Genomic DNA, 14,495 nt, shown 5'->3' on the forward strand with positions numbered 1-14,495 from the left:
GCGACTTAACGTCAAAAGCTAGTGCAGGTCATCCAACCTCGCATATTTATATAATCAGGAAAACATACTTGTAGAATTGGCTCATACTGCCGGCTTACATCGTCGTATTCGATAAGGGCAATAATCCAATGATTAATAAGCGCATGATTCCAATGGCGCAATCCAAAATATACCGACAACTTAAAGTCCATAGCCAGGGCCGGTTTAAACATAATCATGTATAAACAATATCATACTTGTGATATTGAATTGTCCTGCCGGTTTATGTGACCTGTGCAGTAAGGGTGATAACCCGGATTGTAGAAGCCAAGACTTCCAACTGTTTGATGTTTGTCATATGCTGGCGACTTATCGTTCAAAGTCAAGCCGGGTTAAATAGAAACCACATATATGTGCCTCAGAACATGAACACAGAAAAGGTCTCAAGACAAATTCAAAGAGTGCTTTCAAAAAAGACTTAAGCAAAAAAGAATAGAAATACAAATTAAGGCTTCTGATTCAAATACGATCAGTAAACCATCCCAAAGGGGTAAAGCTAGGGTTCGAATACGACCATGTAGCCCCCAGTGGCTTTGGCATTGCGCCGATCAAGAGGGTACCGACAGCTATGTTCTTTTTGGTTCGAATACGACCTATGTTTGAATAGAAGCCCCCAAATGACCTTGAGAATATTTAACGACTCTGATTCGAATACGATTCGGGTCGGACCCAAGAGGGGTTAAGCTATGATTCAAATATGATCAAGAAGCCCCCAAGTGGGTTTTAGCATTGCGTCGATCAAGTGGGTACCGACAGCTATGTTCTCTTTGGTTTGAATACGACTTATGTTTGAACAGGAAGCCCCCAAGTGACCTTGAGAATATTTAACGACTCTGATTCAAATACGATCAGGGTCGGACCAAAAGGGGTTAAGCTATGATTCGAATACGACCCAGCCCCCAAATGATCAAGTTGTTTGAACAGCTATGATTCGAATACGATCAGGAAGCTATGCCAAAGGAGTTAAGCTAAATTCGAATACGATCAGCCCCCAGTGGTCTTTGAAGCAGGGTACCTATGTTTGAGTTGTGCTTTGCAACAGACTCTCTTTGGTCCCTTTAATTTTTCCTCACAGCTCGAGCTTTGCGAGATATAAATTCTTCTTGAGCCGGATGTTTAAACCGGATATTGAGAGCTTTCAAAGCTTTGTGAGAGACATATTTCTCTTGAACCGGATTTTGAACGGGAAATTTTCCGACGGCCTTTGAAATGGCAACATTTACTGAGCCATGTCCCCGACACCGACCCTGCGCGCCCTGCGATTTTTGTTCTTTTTGCGATCCAACAATCTGCAATTTGCAAAAGGAAAAGAATCTGATATTCGCAGAAGTGGAGTTTTTACACTAGGGCTCAAATGTCCTGATGTGAACAGTAAAATAAATAAAATAAAAAACATTTCATACAATTCTGAATTTTGTTGTGGCACTCTAAGAAATGTTTGTTGCCCATGCAAAATCTCATCACGAAATGATATTTGGTGGAAGGCGTGGTAAAAAATAAAATCGTTGCTCTGAAAATGTTTCTTTCAAACGCATTTTGAAGCCCTGATTTTGTTTTTTGCCATGATTTTCGTAAATGTGATTTCGTGATGAATTTTTGCATACACAACAGGCATTTCTTAAAGTATGACAAAAAAAGATTTTTTTGAATTTTATTCCACTTTTTAATTTACTGTCCATACCAGCGTAGAAAGGTACTTTCGCATCTAAAACAAAAGCCGAGAAAAAAAGTGACGCTTGTCTGAGCCCGGGTTCGAACTGGGGAGCACTAGTGTGTGAGACTAGCGTGATAACCAACTACACCACCCAGACATGTTATGATGTGACGAACGAATATTTTACTTGACCATTTCTGTTTTAGGGAAATATTTTACTTCGCTCTTGATGTGCGCAGGAGACATCGTATTGTATGATCTTTGAGGAAAAATATCTAAAGATTCTAGATCGCGAGGCGGTTGGTAGTTAGCATAAAAAACATCACGGGCGCGTCGAGCGCCGTGCGAGTTTGTTTGTCGCGCGCGCTTAGATTGAATCGGAACCATGTGCGAGGGCCAAGCATCTTTTCAATCAGGTCGGTAGAGTAGGGGCACTTCCGCACCAAAAAAAAAAAAAAGAGGCGGTCAGTAGGGGCGCTGCATGCTTTGAGATCTGTGATTCCGTGGCATCGTGCTAGCTTATATGGGTAGTAAAACATTGTGGGTCATGTGGCGCGTAGCACAGTTTGGCCGGACGCGCCGCGCGGTACAGTGCACGCAATGATCAACGGGCCTACTCCTACTCCTAGGTAGGAGTAGTAGCAAAAGCAAAGTTCGTGCGCGAAATGATGCTGCGTGCATGGCGTAGCATACTGTGCGTTAGTGGTTGATGCATGCCTCCTGGCCACGTACCGTCGCGGCGCACCGTGCGAATAAAACCAAACTCTGTGTCGACGGTGTGGGGGCTCCGGGAAAGTCACCTGGTTGAGTACAGCGCGGAGGTGGAAGGCTGCGTTTATCTTTGTGCGGGAAATAGGTGAGGGAATTCCAACTCGGCATTTATTGTGGTGAATTAGTGGCTTCAGTGCCGTCTCGGGGAATAGGAGTATTGTGATGGAAATACGTGCTCACAGCAAAACAGACGTGGAAGTGCGTAGTACTTGAGGAAAACGCACCATGTCCACACAACAAGAAAACGCAACATTCCTAAACACAATTCTTCTCCAAACTAGACCGTAGAGAAACACAACATTTCCGCACCAAAAACCATAATTTTACTACTAATGTGGTGAACTCTTATTATAGAAAGATCATGATAATTGGTGCACTGTATCAAAAACTACACTGATCTCCCCGTAAAGAAAACTACAGTACTCCTATCATTGGATTTGTCACCGATTAGGCAGGCTACCACATGCCACCGATTAGGTGGAAATGTACTCCTATCATTGGATTTGTCAATGATAGGAGTACGTTTCCACCTATCATTGGAAATGTACTGATCGATTAGGTGGAAACTGCATACACAACAGGCAGGCTACCACATGCCACCGATCGATGCCGCCGCCCCGAGATCCCGGCGCCGCCCGAGGCACCGGCTATCAGATCAGAAACAAATCGACCACCGGCCACCATAGGAGCGCCCCGAACGCCCCCCCCCCACGCGACCACCAAGGGGATGCTGTTGGGGAACGTAGCATGCAATTTCAAAAAAAATCCTACAATCACACAAGATCTATCTAGGAGATTCATAGCAATGAAAGGGGGAGAGTGTGTCCAAGTACCCTCGTAGACCGAAAGCGGAAGCGTTCGTTAACGCGGTTGATGTAGTCGAACGTCTTCACGATCCAACCGATCCAAGTACCGAACGTACGGCACCTCCGTGTTCGGCACACGTTCAGCACGATGACGTCCCTCAAACTCTTGATCCAGTAGAGGGTCGAGGGAGAGTTCCGTCAGCACGCCGGCATGGCAACGGTGTTGATGATATGATCCGTGCAGGGCTTCACCTAAGCACTACGACGCAATGACCGGAGGAGTAAACAGCGGAAGGGGGCACAACACACGGCTAAGAGAAATCTGGGTGTGCCTCTGGGGTGCCCCCTGGCCACGTATATAAAGGAGGGGGAGGAGGAGTCCGGCAGCCAAGGAGGGCGCGCCAAGGGGGAGAGTCCTACTTGGACTCCTAGTCCAAGTAGGATTCTCCCCCCTCCTTCCAATCAACGGAGAGGGGAAAGGGGAAGGGAGAGAGGGAGAAGGAAAGAGGGGGGCCGCGCCCCCTCCCCTTGTCCAATTCGGATTGGGGCAAGGGAGGGGCACCTCCCGTGGCCTCCCTCCTTGTCGGTGTCAAAACCGGCGGATCTCGGGTAGGGGGTCCCGAACTGTGCGTGTAAGGCTAATGGTAACAGGAGGCAGGGGACACGATGTTTTACCCAGGTTCGGGCCCTCTCGATGGAGGTAATACCCTACTTCCTGCTTGATTGATCTTGATGCTATGAGTATTACAAGAGTTGATCTACCATGAGATTGTAGAGGCTAAACCCTAGAAGCTAGCCTATGACTATGATTGTTCTTGTCCTGCGCACTAAACCCTCCGGTTTATATAGACACCGGAGGAGGCTAGGGTTACACAGAGTCGGTTACAAAGAAGGAGATCTAACATCCGAATCGCCAAGCTTGCCTTCCACGCAAAGGAGAGTCCAATCCGAACACGGGACGAAGTCTTCAATCTTGTGTCTTCATAGTCCAACAGTCCTGCCAAAGTATATAGTCCGGCTGTCCGGATACCCCCTAATCCAGGACTCCCTCAGTAGCCCCTGAACCAGGCTTCAATGACGACAAGTCCTACGCGCAGATTGTCTTCGGCATTGCAAGGCGGGTTCCATCTCCGAATACTCCGTAGAAGATTTTGAACACAAGGATCATGTCTGGCTCTGCAAAATAATTTCCACATACCACCGTAGAGAGCACAATACTTTACAAATCTAATCTGCTGACAATTTTCACAACGTGCCCTCACGCCACGGCCCGGTTTAATACAAACCGTTTTTCTCAGCCTGTCATGACACGCACTGCAAGGCGGTTTTATTGGCATGTCTTGTCGAAGCAGAGATCGTGTCCCCCTTATCGCGGGATTCTCATCAATACGGGTGCGGGTAACCCAACCACGCCTGTTGGCATGACTCCTTGTTTTTAGGCAAGCCCCAAACGGTTACGCTGAGGACGCTTGATATTCACCCTCTTTATAGACGGGTCGAGGCCTATCCCTTTCTTCCCATGCTCGCGCCTTTCCGCATCTCGAGTTCCAACACTCGAAGCTCAAGCTTAAGCACTTCAGATCTTCAATCATGTCTGGATCCAACCTTCAAGGCCGGTGGATGGCCTCTCTGTCACAGAGGAGGACATTGCGAAGCTCAGGGAGGCCAGATATGTGACCGCCGACGTCAAGCACAGGCTTCCTGCTCCAGGGCAGGTCATCCCCACTCCCGAACCCAACAAGAGTGTTGTATTTGTTTCCCACTTCCTCTGAGGCTTAGGCTTTAGTCTTGATCCCTTCGTGAGAGGGCTCATGTTCTATTACGGGCTAGATTTCCACGATCTAGCTCCGGATTCCATCCTCCACATCTCGTCGTTTATCGTCGTGTGCGAAGCCTTCCTCCACATCACCCCACACTTCGGCTTATGGCTCAAGACCTTCAATGTAAAGCCGAAGGTGATCGAGGGGCGACACGCGGAGTACGGAGGCGCTGCAATAAGCAGAAACGCTGATGCCCCATGGCCAGAGGGTTCCTTCCCGGAGGTGTCCGATTTATGGCAACGGAGGTGGTTCTACATCACAGCTCCCCGAGGCACAAAGTGGGCGGCTGCCCCCGCCTTCCGCTCGGGCCCTCCGCCTCAACTGGCGTCGTGGGCCAACGTGGACTAGACTGGGGGCCTGCTAATGACGTACCGACATTGTAGAGCCGTATTCAGGAGCTTCTTCAGGGGGATATCAGTCTTGTCAGAATAATTCAAGTAATGCTAGTTCGGCGGGCTCTGCCGTGCAAAGTCGACCTCTCCGGATGTGGGAGTTCAACCCAGAAGGTCCGTGAACTATTCAGCACTTCTTCGGCATGGCACTTGAAGGAATGTATAGGTTATTCTTCGGACCACGAGTAGAGTGTCCGGACACCACCGAGGATGCGGGCCTGAGCTGCAACCGCCCAGATACCAAAGTAAGTAACCCTGTAACCGAACACTTCGTTTATATTTATCACAACACTATTCTGAAAACTATCTGCGACCAGGATTGGCTCAGCAAGGCGGAGAGGATCAGGTGTCCGGCCCCACTTCCCGAAGGCTCGCCTAATCCCGCGATAGCGAGGATGCTTAGACATGCGCTAAGTCAAGTGCCCTCGGGGAAAGACGAATGGAAGAAAAGAGAAGCCGAGCTTCACACACATTGCACATCCAAACCGAGGGAATTACTGTCTCCACGAACGAGGATAATCGGGGAGGTGAATCTAAGGTTTCCTCCCCCCGCGGGAAGAAAAAGGCCGCCTCCGAAGACTTGGAAACGGAGGTGCCTAAACAAGGGAAGAAAACTTCACCAGGGGGCCCTGCCCCGGAGGGCGTCCTCACCGCACTATGCCCACAAACGGGCCAGCCCTCCACCGAGATGTAAGTTATTTTAAATAAAAAGATATTGCTTCCTCCTCTGAGAACAATAACCAGGATCTATCCTTCGCAGTCCGGCTAGTAGCTCTTCTCAACAGAGTTTGTCTTCGGGGGATCTTCTTCCGGCGATGATGGAGAGTGAAACCCCACCTGCCTTTCCTCCCCATGGGGCAGGCGACCCTGAGGTGTCGTCATAGAGGATTCCAGATCCGTCGAGGCCGGAAGCTAACACTTCGGCCACCCGGAGCCCAGAGTGTTTGGCTCCCACGGAGGGCAATAGGAAGGGTCCGGGATAGTCCGACGCCCGGTCGGACACACCGACGGGCCTTCTGGAGCAAGCTGCTCTCTCAGAGGATCACCGTGCGTTAATGGGTACGGTGTTTGAGAAGATTTCATCCGCCACAAGCGGCTTGAATGAAGCTTTCACGAGCCTGCTCAAAGGCATTGAGGTACGCAATGAAACATGTAATTTGTTGGTTGTACTGCACATGCTAGGTGTGCTCCATATAGATAGTAGCCCCTGAGACTCTGGTTGCCAGCCCTAGGCGGCAAACGGAGGATCACACTCCCAAGTAATGATCGCACTCCATTCATGCACAGGTGGCTAAGGGTCCGGTTGTAGACCGGACTGCTGAATTCGCCGAACTGAGGCGACAGATTGATGTGGTGGACACCGACATCATGCTTGTAAACAAGCGGTTTGACGAGTCACAGAGTATGTGCTCTTTTTTCCTCATATGTTTATGAAATATTAAGAGGAGCATAATGTTAATATGATATGCTTTGGCTGCAGGAGGAGCTGCTGCCGTGGAGGCCCTGAGGGCGGAACTTGCCCTAGCCAAGGAACAAGCCTAGGCTAGCAATGCGGCTTCCCTAAAGGCGATCGAAGATTTAAGAGCCGAACAGGCTGCTCATCGCCGAAGCGAAGATAAAATAGCCGAAATGGCTGTGGAGCTGAGGGACACCGCAGGCCGGTATGAGCTCCTTGAAAAGGAGAGTCAGGCAAAGTCGGCTGACCTGAAGAAGGCCCTGGATGCGGCCAAGGAGACATGCTCTGAAATTAGAGCTGCGCGGGAGAAGCTTCGACAGGCCGGAGACATCATGGCTGGAAGCCCCTATTTGTTGCGGATGAAGTTTGGCGATCCAAAGTACGCTCCTCTGGATCAGTCTTGGAGCGCTGCAGACGCGTATGCGGATCTGGCAAAAAGTACGGCTGATGTGGCCAAGTTCTTCAAGGATCAAAAAGATAATGAAATAGAGAGGCTGTTCTGGTTGCAATTCAGTGCTCCAACGCGCCCGCTGCCATTGAGTCAGAGGATGGCTGCTATGGCCGAGCTACATAGGTTGTCTGGTCTTGTAATGAGGTTTGTAATAGACCATCTATGGCCGAAGGGACCAAGGCCGCGCATTTATTTTGGTTTAGTGCAACAATTCCTTGGCGCTGTATCACGAATCGATGCCATGAAGAGGTCGGCGTGCATAGAGGGTGCGCGGATGGCTCTTGCCCGTGTTAAGACATATTGGCGGGATATGGAGGCCACCAGCATTGCAACCCGGAGTCCGGCGGGAAGCCAGGACCCAGCCGAGCACTATTTTGAGCAGGTCATAGAAGGTGCCCCTTTTATAGAGGCTCAATGCTCGAAGAGTGTCATGTTCGAGTGACAAGTCGTTCAATTGTAAAAACAATTCTATTTTAATTATAAAGGCTGTGTTTATACTTCCGCCCGAAAGTGTTATAGTGCCTCCTGTGCGGCCGTTTATGTATGTATATAACCTGAAAGTTAGCAGTCGTTGGCTTCACCCCCCACGCATATAATGTGGGGGTGTTCGCGAAAATGTGCGTAATCACACTTGATCCAACGTCTTGGTCCATTAAGGAGGTGATCGCACGTCGAACTAGGCACCGGACTATATAGCTTTAACACTTTCACTTAGCCATAAGAGTTTGACGGTAGGGCTACTATGTAGCCCCTAGTACCTCCACGTGCATCCGGATAGGGGCGCGTATGTACATGACCGGGAAACGGTCCTTCGTTAATGCGGAGGAATCCCGAAGATTCCGATGAGTCCTCGAGTGGTTGACCAGTCTCTCGTTGTATCATGACAATCAGTTTTCGGCTTTCTCTACTGAGGTGCTCATCCAGAATAACCAGGGCACAATCGCAGTAGTTCTCCTTTGGCCACCTTAGCCGATAGAACGGAACGTAAGGCAGCAAACCCAGGAGCCGGGCAAACCCAACATTTGACCAAAGACATGATTCAGAGCTGATGCATAAACACTCCCGAAGGTATTCGGACTTTGTAACATATACTGGGCTGAGTAACGCCCTCAATTATGAACCCTGTATTTCCAGGTACGTGTGTTAATCTGTCGTGGTGAAATGCCAATAACGCCAGTATCCCCTGTGGGTGTATTGAATACCCGTGGGATGTCGAGCAACAAGAGAGAGTAAAGAAGGTTTACACAGGGGCTTAATCTAAAGAGAAACCTTTGAGCGGGGCCTTGCTGCACGTCTGCGCCTTTGTCTCGTTGTGCCGTATCCTGGAAGGGTGTTGCACGACTGGTGTATGTAAAAAGGAAAACTTATGTAAAAGAGTATAAGCATGCGAAAAGTTGGTTATTCTCAATGGATAGTAGAAATGTGAGATATTGGTATATTAATAAGGTCAAGCCGAATTGTGGGCTTTGTTACATGTTTGCAGCCCCTGGTACCATCTATGGGGGTACATGTATAGCACCCAGCTCAGGTTTATCTGGGCTGTTACCGAGGGTGGTGCACCGGACTTGTCTACCTGTGTCCGTGGTCTTAACGACCGATCATGCATTCTGGTAGGAGAGGCCGCTTAGTGTCTGGCTGCTAGAGCCGCCACATACTCTTCCGCACGTAAGAAATGCTCTGTGTTTCCGCTAACAGTGATGACGCCACGCGGACCGGGCATCTTGAGTTTAAGGTAGGCGTAGTGTGGTATTGCGTTGAATCGAGCGAAGACCGTTCTTTCGGGTAATGCATGATAACCGCTTCGGAAGGGAGCGATGTCGAAGAGTAATTCTTCGCTTTTTAAGTTGTCGGGAGAACCGAATGTCACCTCTAATACGAGGGAGCCCCTGCAGCGGGCCTCAATGCCTTGTATCACTCCTTTAAAGGTGGTGTTACTTTGGCTTATTCTTGATGGGTCGATCCCCATCTTGCGGATGGTGTCCTGATATATCAGATTAAGACTACTACAGCTGTCCATGAGGACTCGAGTGAGATGGTATCCATCGATTTTTAGGTCGAGCACCAAGGCAGCCGATTCTCCGTGCCGGATACTAGTCGGGTGGTCCCTGTGGTCAAAGGTGATCAGATAGGCCGACCAGGGGTTGAATTTGGGGGCGACGGGCTCTACGGCATATACGTCTCTGAGCGCGCATTTGCGCCTTCTCTTTGGTATATGAGTCGCATAGATCATGTTTACTATTTTGACTTCTGGTGGGAATTTTCTGTCCCCCAGTGTTCGGCTGGCGAGGCTCATCCTCGTCTTCACTTGGTGTTTCCCTTCCCTTGTGTTCAGCATTTAACTTGCCGGCCTGCTTGAAGACCCAGCATTCTCTGTGAGTGTGATTCGCAGGTTTTTCGGGGGTGCCATGAATTTGGCACAATCTGTCCAGGACTTTGTTCAGGCCGGACGGTCCTTCTTTACTGCCTTTAAATGGCTTCTTTCTTTGACCGGGTCGAGAGCCCCTGAATCCGGCGTTGACCGCCATGTTGTCCGGACTTTCTTCCTTGTTTCGACGCTTGTTTTTATTGCGCCGTGGCTTCCCGTTGCCATCCCTAATTTCGTATGTGCCTGGGTCACTGGTGCCTCTACGGGCCAACCAGCTGTCCTCACCCGCGCAAAAGCGGGCCATAAGGCTTGTTAAGGGCGCCATTGTTCTTGGCTTTTCTTGGCCGAGGTGTTTGGCAAGCCATTCGTCCCGGATACTGTGCTTGAAGGCCGCTAGGGCTTCGGCATCCGGACAAGCAACAATTTGATTCTTCTTAGTGAGAAATCTGTTCCAAAGCTTACGGGCTGACTCTACGGGTTGTTGTATTATGTGACTTAAATTGTCTGCATCCGGAGGTCGGACATAGGTCCCTTGAAAATTGGACCTGAAAGCGTCCTCAAGTTCCTCCCAACTTCCGGTTGAATTTTCGGGGAGGCTTTTCAACCAATGCCGGGCTGGCCCTTTCAACTTGAGGGGAAGGTATTTGATGGTGTGGAGGTCATCCCCACGAGCCATGTGGATATGAAGGATAAAATCCTCAATCTAGACCCTAGGGTCTGTCGTTCCGTCGTATGCCTCTATGTTCACGGGTTTGAATCCCTGTGGAAATTCATGATCCAGCACCTCGTCGGTGAAGCACAGAGGGTGCACAGCCCCTCTGTATTTGGACATGTCGTGGCTTGCTGTTGACTATTGTTGTGTTCGGTGTTGATTCCGAACTGGTATTCGATCAGTGTGATCGTTTTGGTGACCATAATCCCGCGCGGAGCATGTCCTCTGGATCCATGATGGACCTTGTCGCACCGGCCTTTTTGTCTAGGAGCTCACGTAAATCGTGTGCTGGCTTGTGTGCGGTGTCAGTAGCTGCTCTATCGCGGCCATGAAGTGGTTGGTCCGGCCGATTGGCCGTATTGTTCTTCAGCGGAATGGGCTCTATGGCCTCATCGTCGAATTCGGGCAGCAGCTTGCGCTTTGGGTAGCTCTTTGTGTGGCGATCGTCGCCCTATTTTTCTTCAGTGTCTAGCACTTTATTCCATCTGCGGTTGAGCATATCCTGCGCGGCCTTAAGCCTTTGCTTTTGCTTCTTTAGGCTCCTCGCAGTGGCCATAAGCCTTCTGTGGAGGTTATCTTGTTCCAAATGTTTTTCCGGGATGATGAATGCATCGTCGTCCGGACTGTCCTCCTCTATGGAGGCAGGTTGATGAGTTCGACCCTCAGGATCGCTGTGATCGGGCGTCTGCTCTGGGATGTGTTCGGCGTGACCTGGCTCATCCTGCTCCATCGCTGGGTCCATATGGTCGTTGTTGCCTTTGGAGTTGACCGGGGTGTCGATTTTTCTTGCGCTGTTATCGCTATTTTTACTGTCGCTGGACTTAGAGCGGCGCCTGCGCCGTTGTTTTGGCTTTTGTTCGGGGGATCTATCCTCTGTTGTGTCATTTTTGTCGCCGTTGTCCTCCTTAGGCGTGTCCACCATGTATATATCATATGATGAGCTGGCAGTCCAGCGCCCCGTGGGCAGTGTTTCCAGATCGTCCCCTGCATCGACGTCCATACTGTCGATGTCGTCGGAGTCGAAGTCAAGCATGTCTGTTAGGTCATCGATAGTGGCTATTAAGTGGGTGGTGGGTGGGCCGCGATTTTCTTCGTCGTCCGTAACCCACTCGAGCCAGACCTAGTTCGGCCAAGAGTCTTCTGACAAAGAGAGAGACCTTAAAGAGTTTAGCATGTCACCAAAGGAAGAGTGCTGAAAGATATCCGTGGCGGTGAACTCCATTATTGGTGCCCAATCAGCTTCGATGGGCACGGATGCGCGCGGTCCGGGACCCACGGCCGGAAACAAGTCCGGGGGTCCGGCGACACAAATTTCCTTAGAGGTGGAGTATGTGTTCGGCTCCAATGCCGATGAGTATGCGGCCTCTGTGGCGGGGTCCCTCCCCCTGTCCTCGAACGACGCGATCTGCTTTGGATTTAGGTCCGGAGCTGCTGCGGGTCCGGTATCCTGAATACTGTCTGACAACAGATGTAATTCGTGCTCGTCGCGACCATTCGACGCTCCTGACGTAGGCCCGAATCCGTCGAAGATCAAGTCTCCACGGATGTTGGCTGTGTAATTCAAGTTTCCGAGTTTGACCTGATGGCCAGGGGCGTAGCTGTCGATCTGCTCCAGATGGCCAAACGAATTGGCCCGCAATGCGAAGCTGCCGAATACGAAGATCTGTCCGGGGAGAAAAGTCTCACCCTGGACCGCATTGTTGTTGATTGAAGGATCCATCGATCCTTACAGCGACGACACAGAGGAACTCTTAATGAAAGCACCAATGTCGGTGTCAAAACTGGCGGATCTCGGGTAGGGGGTCCCGAACTGTGCGTCTAAGGCTAATGCTAACAGGAGGCAGGGGACACAATGTTTTACCCAGGTTCGGGCCCTCTCGATGGAGGTAATACCCTACTTCCTGCTTGATTGATCTTGATGATATGACTATTACAAGAGTTGATCTACCACGAGATCATAGAGGCTAAACCCTAGAAGCTAGCCTATGATTATGATTGTTCTTGTCCTACGGACTAAACCCTCCGGTTTATATAGACACCGGAGGAGGCTAGGGTTACACAGAGTTGGTTACAAAGAAGGAGATCTAACATGCGGTTCTTGTCCTACGGACTAAACCTTCCACGCAAAGGAGAGTCCAATCCGGACATGGGACAAAGTCTTCAATCTTGTGTCTTCATAGTCCAACAGTCCGACCAAAGTATATAGTCCGGCTGTCCGGATACCTCCTAATCCAGGACTCCCTCACTCCTCCCCTCCACTATGGCCCAATAGGCCCAATAACTTTCTCGGGGGGGTTCCGGTTGTTGGGGAACATAGAAATTCAAAAAAAATCCTACGATCACGCAAGATCTATATGGATAGCAATGAGACGGGAAAGTGTATCCACGTACCCTCGTAGACCGAAAGTGGAAGCGTTTAGTAACGCGGATGATGTAGTCGAACGTCTTCACGATCCAACCGATCCAAGTACCGAACGTACGGCACCTACGTGTTCAGCACACGTTCAGCACAATGACGTCCCTCGAGCTCTTGATCCAGTTGAGGACGTGGGAGAGTTCCGTCAGCATGACGGCGTGGCGACGGTGTTGATGATGTTACCGGCGCAAGGCTTCGCCTAAGCACTACGACGATATGAACGAGGTGTTAAACTATGGAGGGGGCACCGCACACGGCTAAGAGATTGTCTGTTGTCCTTTGGGGTGCCCCCTGCCCCCGTATATAAAGAAGGGAGGAGGAGGAGGCCGGCCAAGGAGGGGCGCCCCTATAGGGGGAGTCCAACTAGGATTCCCAATCCTAGTTGGAGTCCCCTTCCTTTTCGAAGAGAGTGAGAGAGGGAAAGAGGTGGAGGAGAGAGAAGAAAGGGGGGCCGCCCCCTCCCCTAGTCCAATTTGGTTTGGGCAATGGGGGTGCGCGCCTCCACCTGGCCGCTGCCTCCTCTCTTCCACTAGGGCCCATGAATGCCCATTAATCCCCCCGGGGTTCCAATAACCTCCAGGTAGTCCGAAAAATTCCCGAACCATTGTGAAACCTTTCTGGTGTTCGAACATGACCTTCCAATACATCAATCTTTATGTCGCGAACATTTCGAGACTCCTCGTCATGTCCGTGATCTCATCCAGGACTCCGAACAAACTTCAGTCATCAAAAACACATAACTCATAATACAAACCATCATCGAACGTTAAGCGTGCGGACCCTACGGGTTCAAGAACTATGTAGACATGATCGAGACATAACTCCTATAAATAACCAATAGCGAAACCTGGATGATCATATTGGCTCCTACATATTCTACGAAGATCTTTATCAGTCAAACCGCATAATGATACGTCTCCAACGTATCTATAATTTATGAAGTATTCATGCTATTATATTATCTGTTTTGGATGTTTAATGGGCTTTATTATACACTTTTATATTATTTTTGGGACTAACCTATTAACCGGAGGCCCAGTCCAAATTGCTGTTTTTTTGCCTATTTCAGTGTTTCGCAGAAAAGGAATATCAAACAGAGTCCAAACGGAATGAAACCTTCGGGAGAGTGATTTTTAGAACAAACGTGATCCAGAGGACTTGGAGTGGACGTCAAGAAAGAAGCAAGGAGGCCACAGGCAGGAAGGCGCGCCTGCCCCCTGGGCGCGCCCCCACCCTCGTGGGCCCCTCGCAGCTCCACCGACCTACTTCTTCCTCCTATATATACCCATATACTCTGAAAACATCGAGGGGCACCATAGATCGGGAGTTCTGCCATTGCAAGCCTCTGTAGCCACCAAAAACCAATCGGGACCCTATTCCGGCACCCTACCGGAGGGGGGATCCATCACCGGTGGCCATGTTCATCATCCCGGGTGCTCTCCATGATGAGGAGGGAGTAGTTCACCCTCATCGCTGAAGGTATGTACCAGTAGCTATGTGTTTGGTCTCTCTCTCTCTCTCTCGTGTTATTGATTCGACACGATGTTGATGTATCACGAGCTTTGCTATTATAGTTGGATCTTATGATGTTTCTCCCCTCTACTTTCTTGTAA

General features: G+C 49.9%; 1 non-coding gene across 1 annotated transcript; it reads right to left on the bottom strand.

Moving 5' to 3' along the window:
• Positions 1-1,776: 1,776 nt before the first annotated feature.
• Positions 1,777-1,850, bottom strand: TRNAV-CAC. The gene has a single exon. It is a non-coding gene; the product is annotated as a tRNA-Val (tRNA).
• Positions 1,851-14,495: the final 12,645 nt, after the last annotated feature.

The sequence above is a fragment of the Triticum dicoccoides genome, chromosome 3B (genome assembly GCF_002162155.2).
Source record: "Triticum dicoccoides isolate Atlit2015 ecotype Zavitan chromosome 3B, WEW_v2.0, whole genome shotgun sequence".
Taxonomy (NCBI): Eukaryota; Viridiplantae; Streptophyta; class Magnoliopsida; order Poales; family Poaceae; genus Triticum; species Triticum dicoccoides.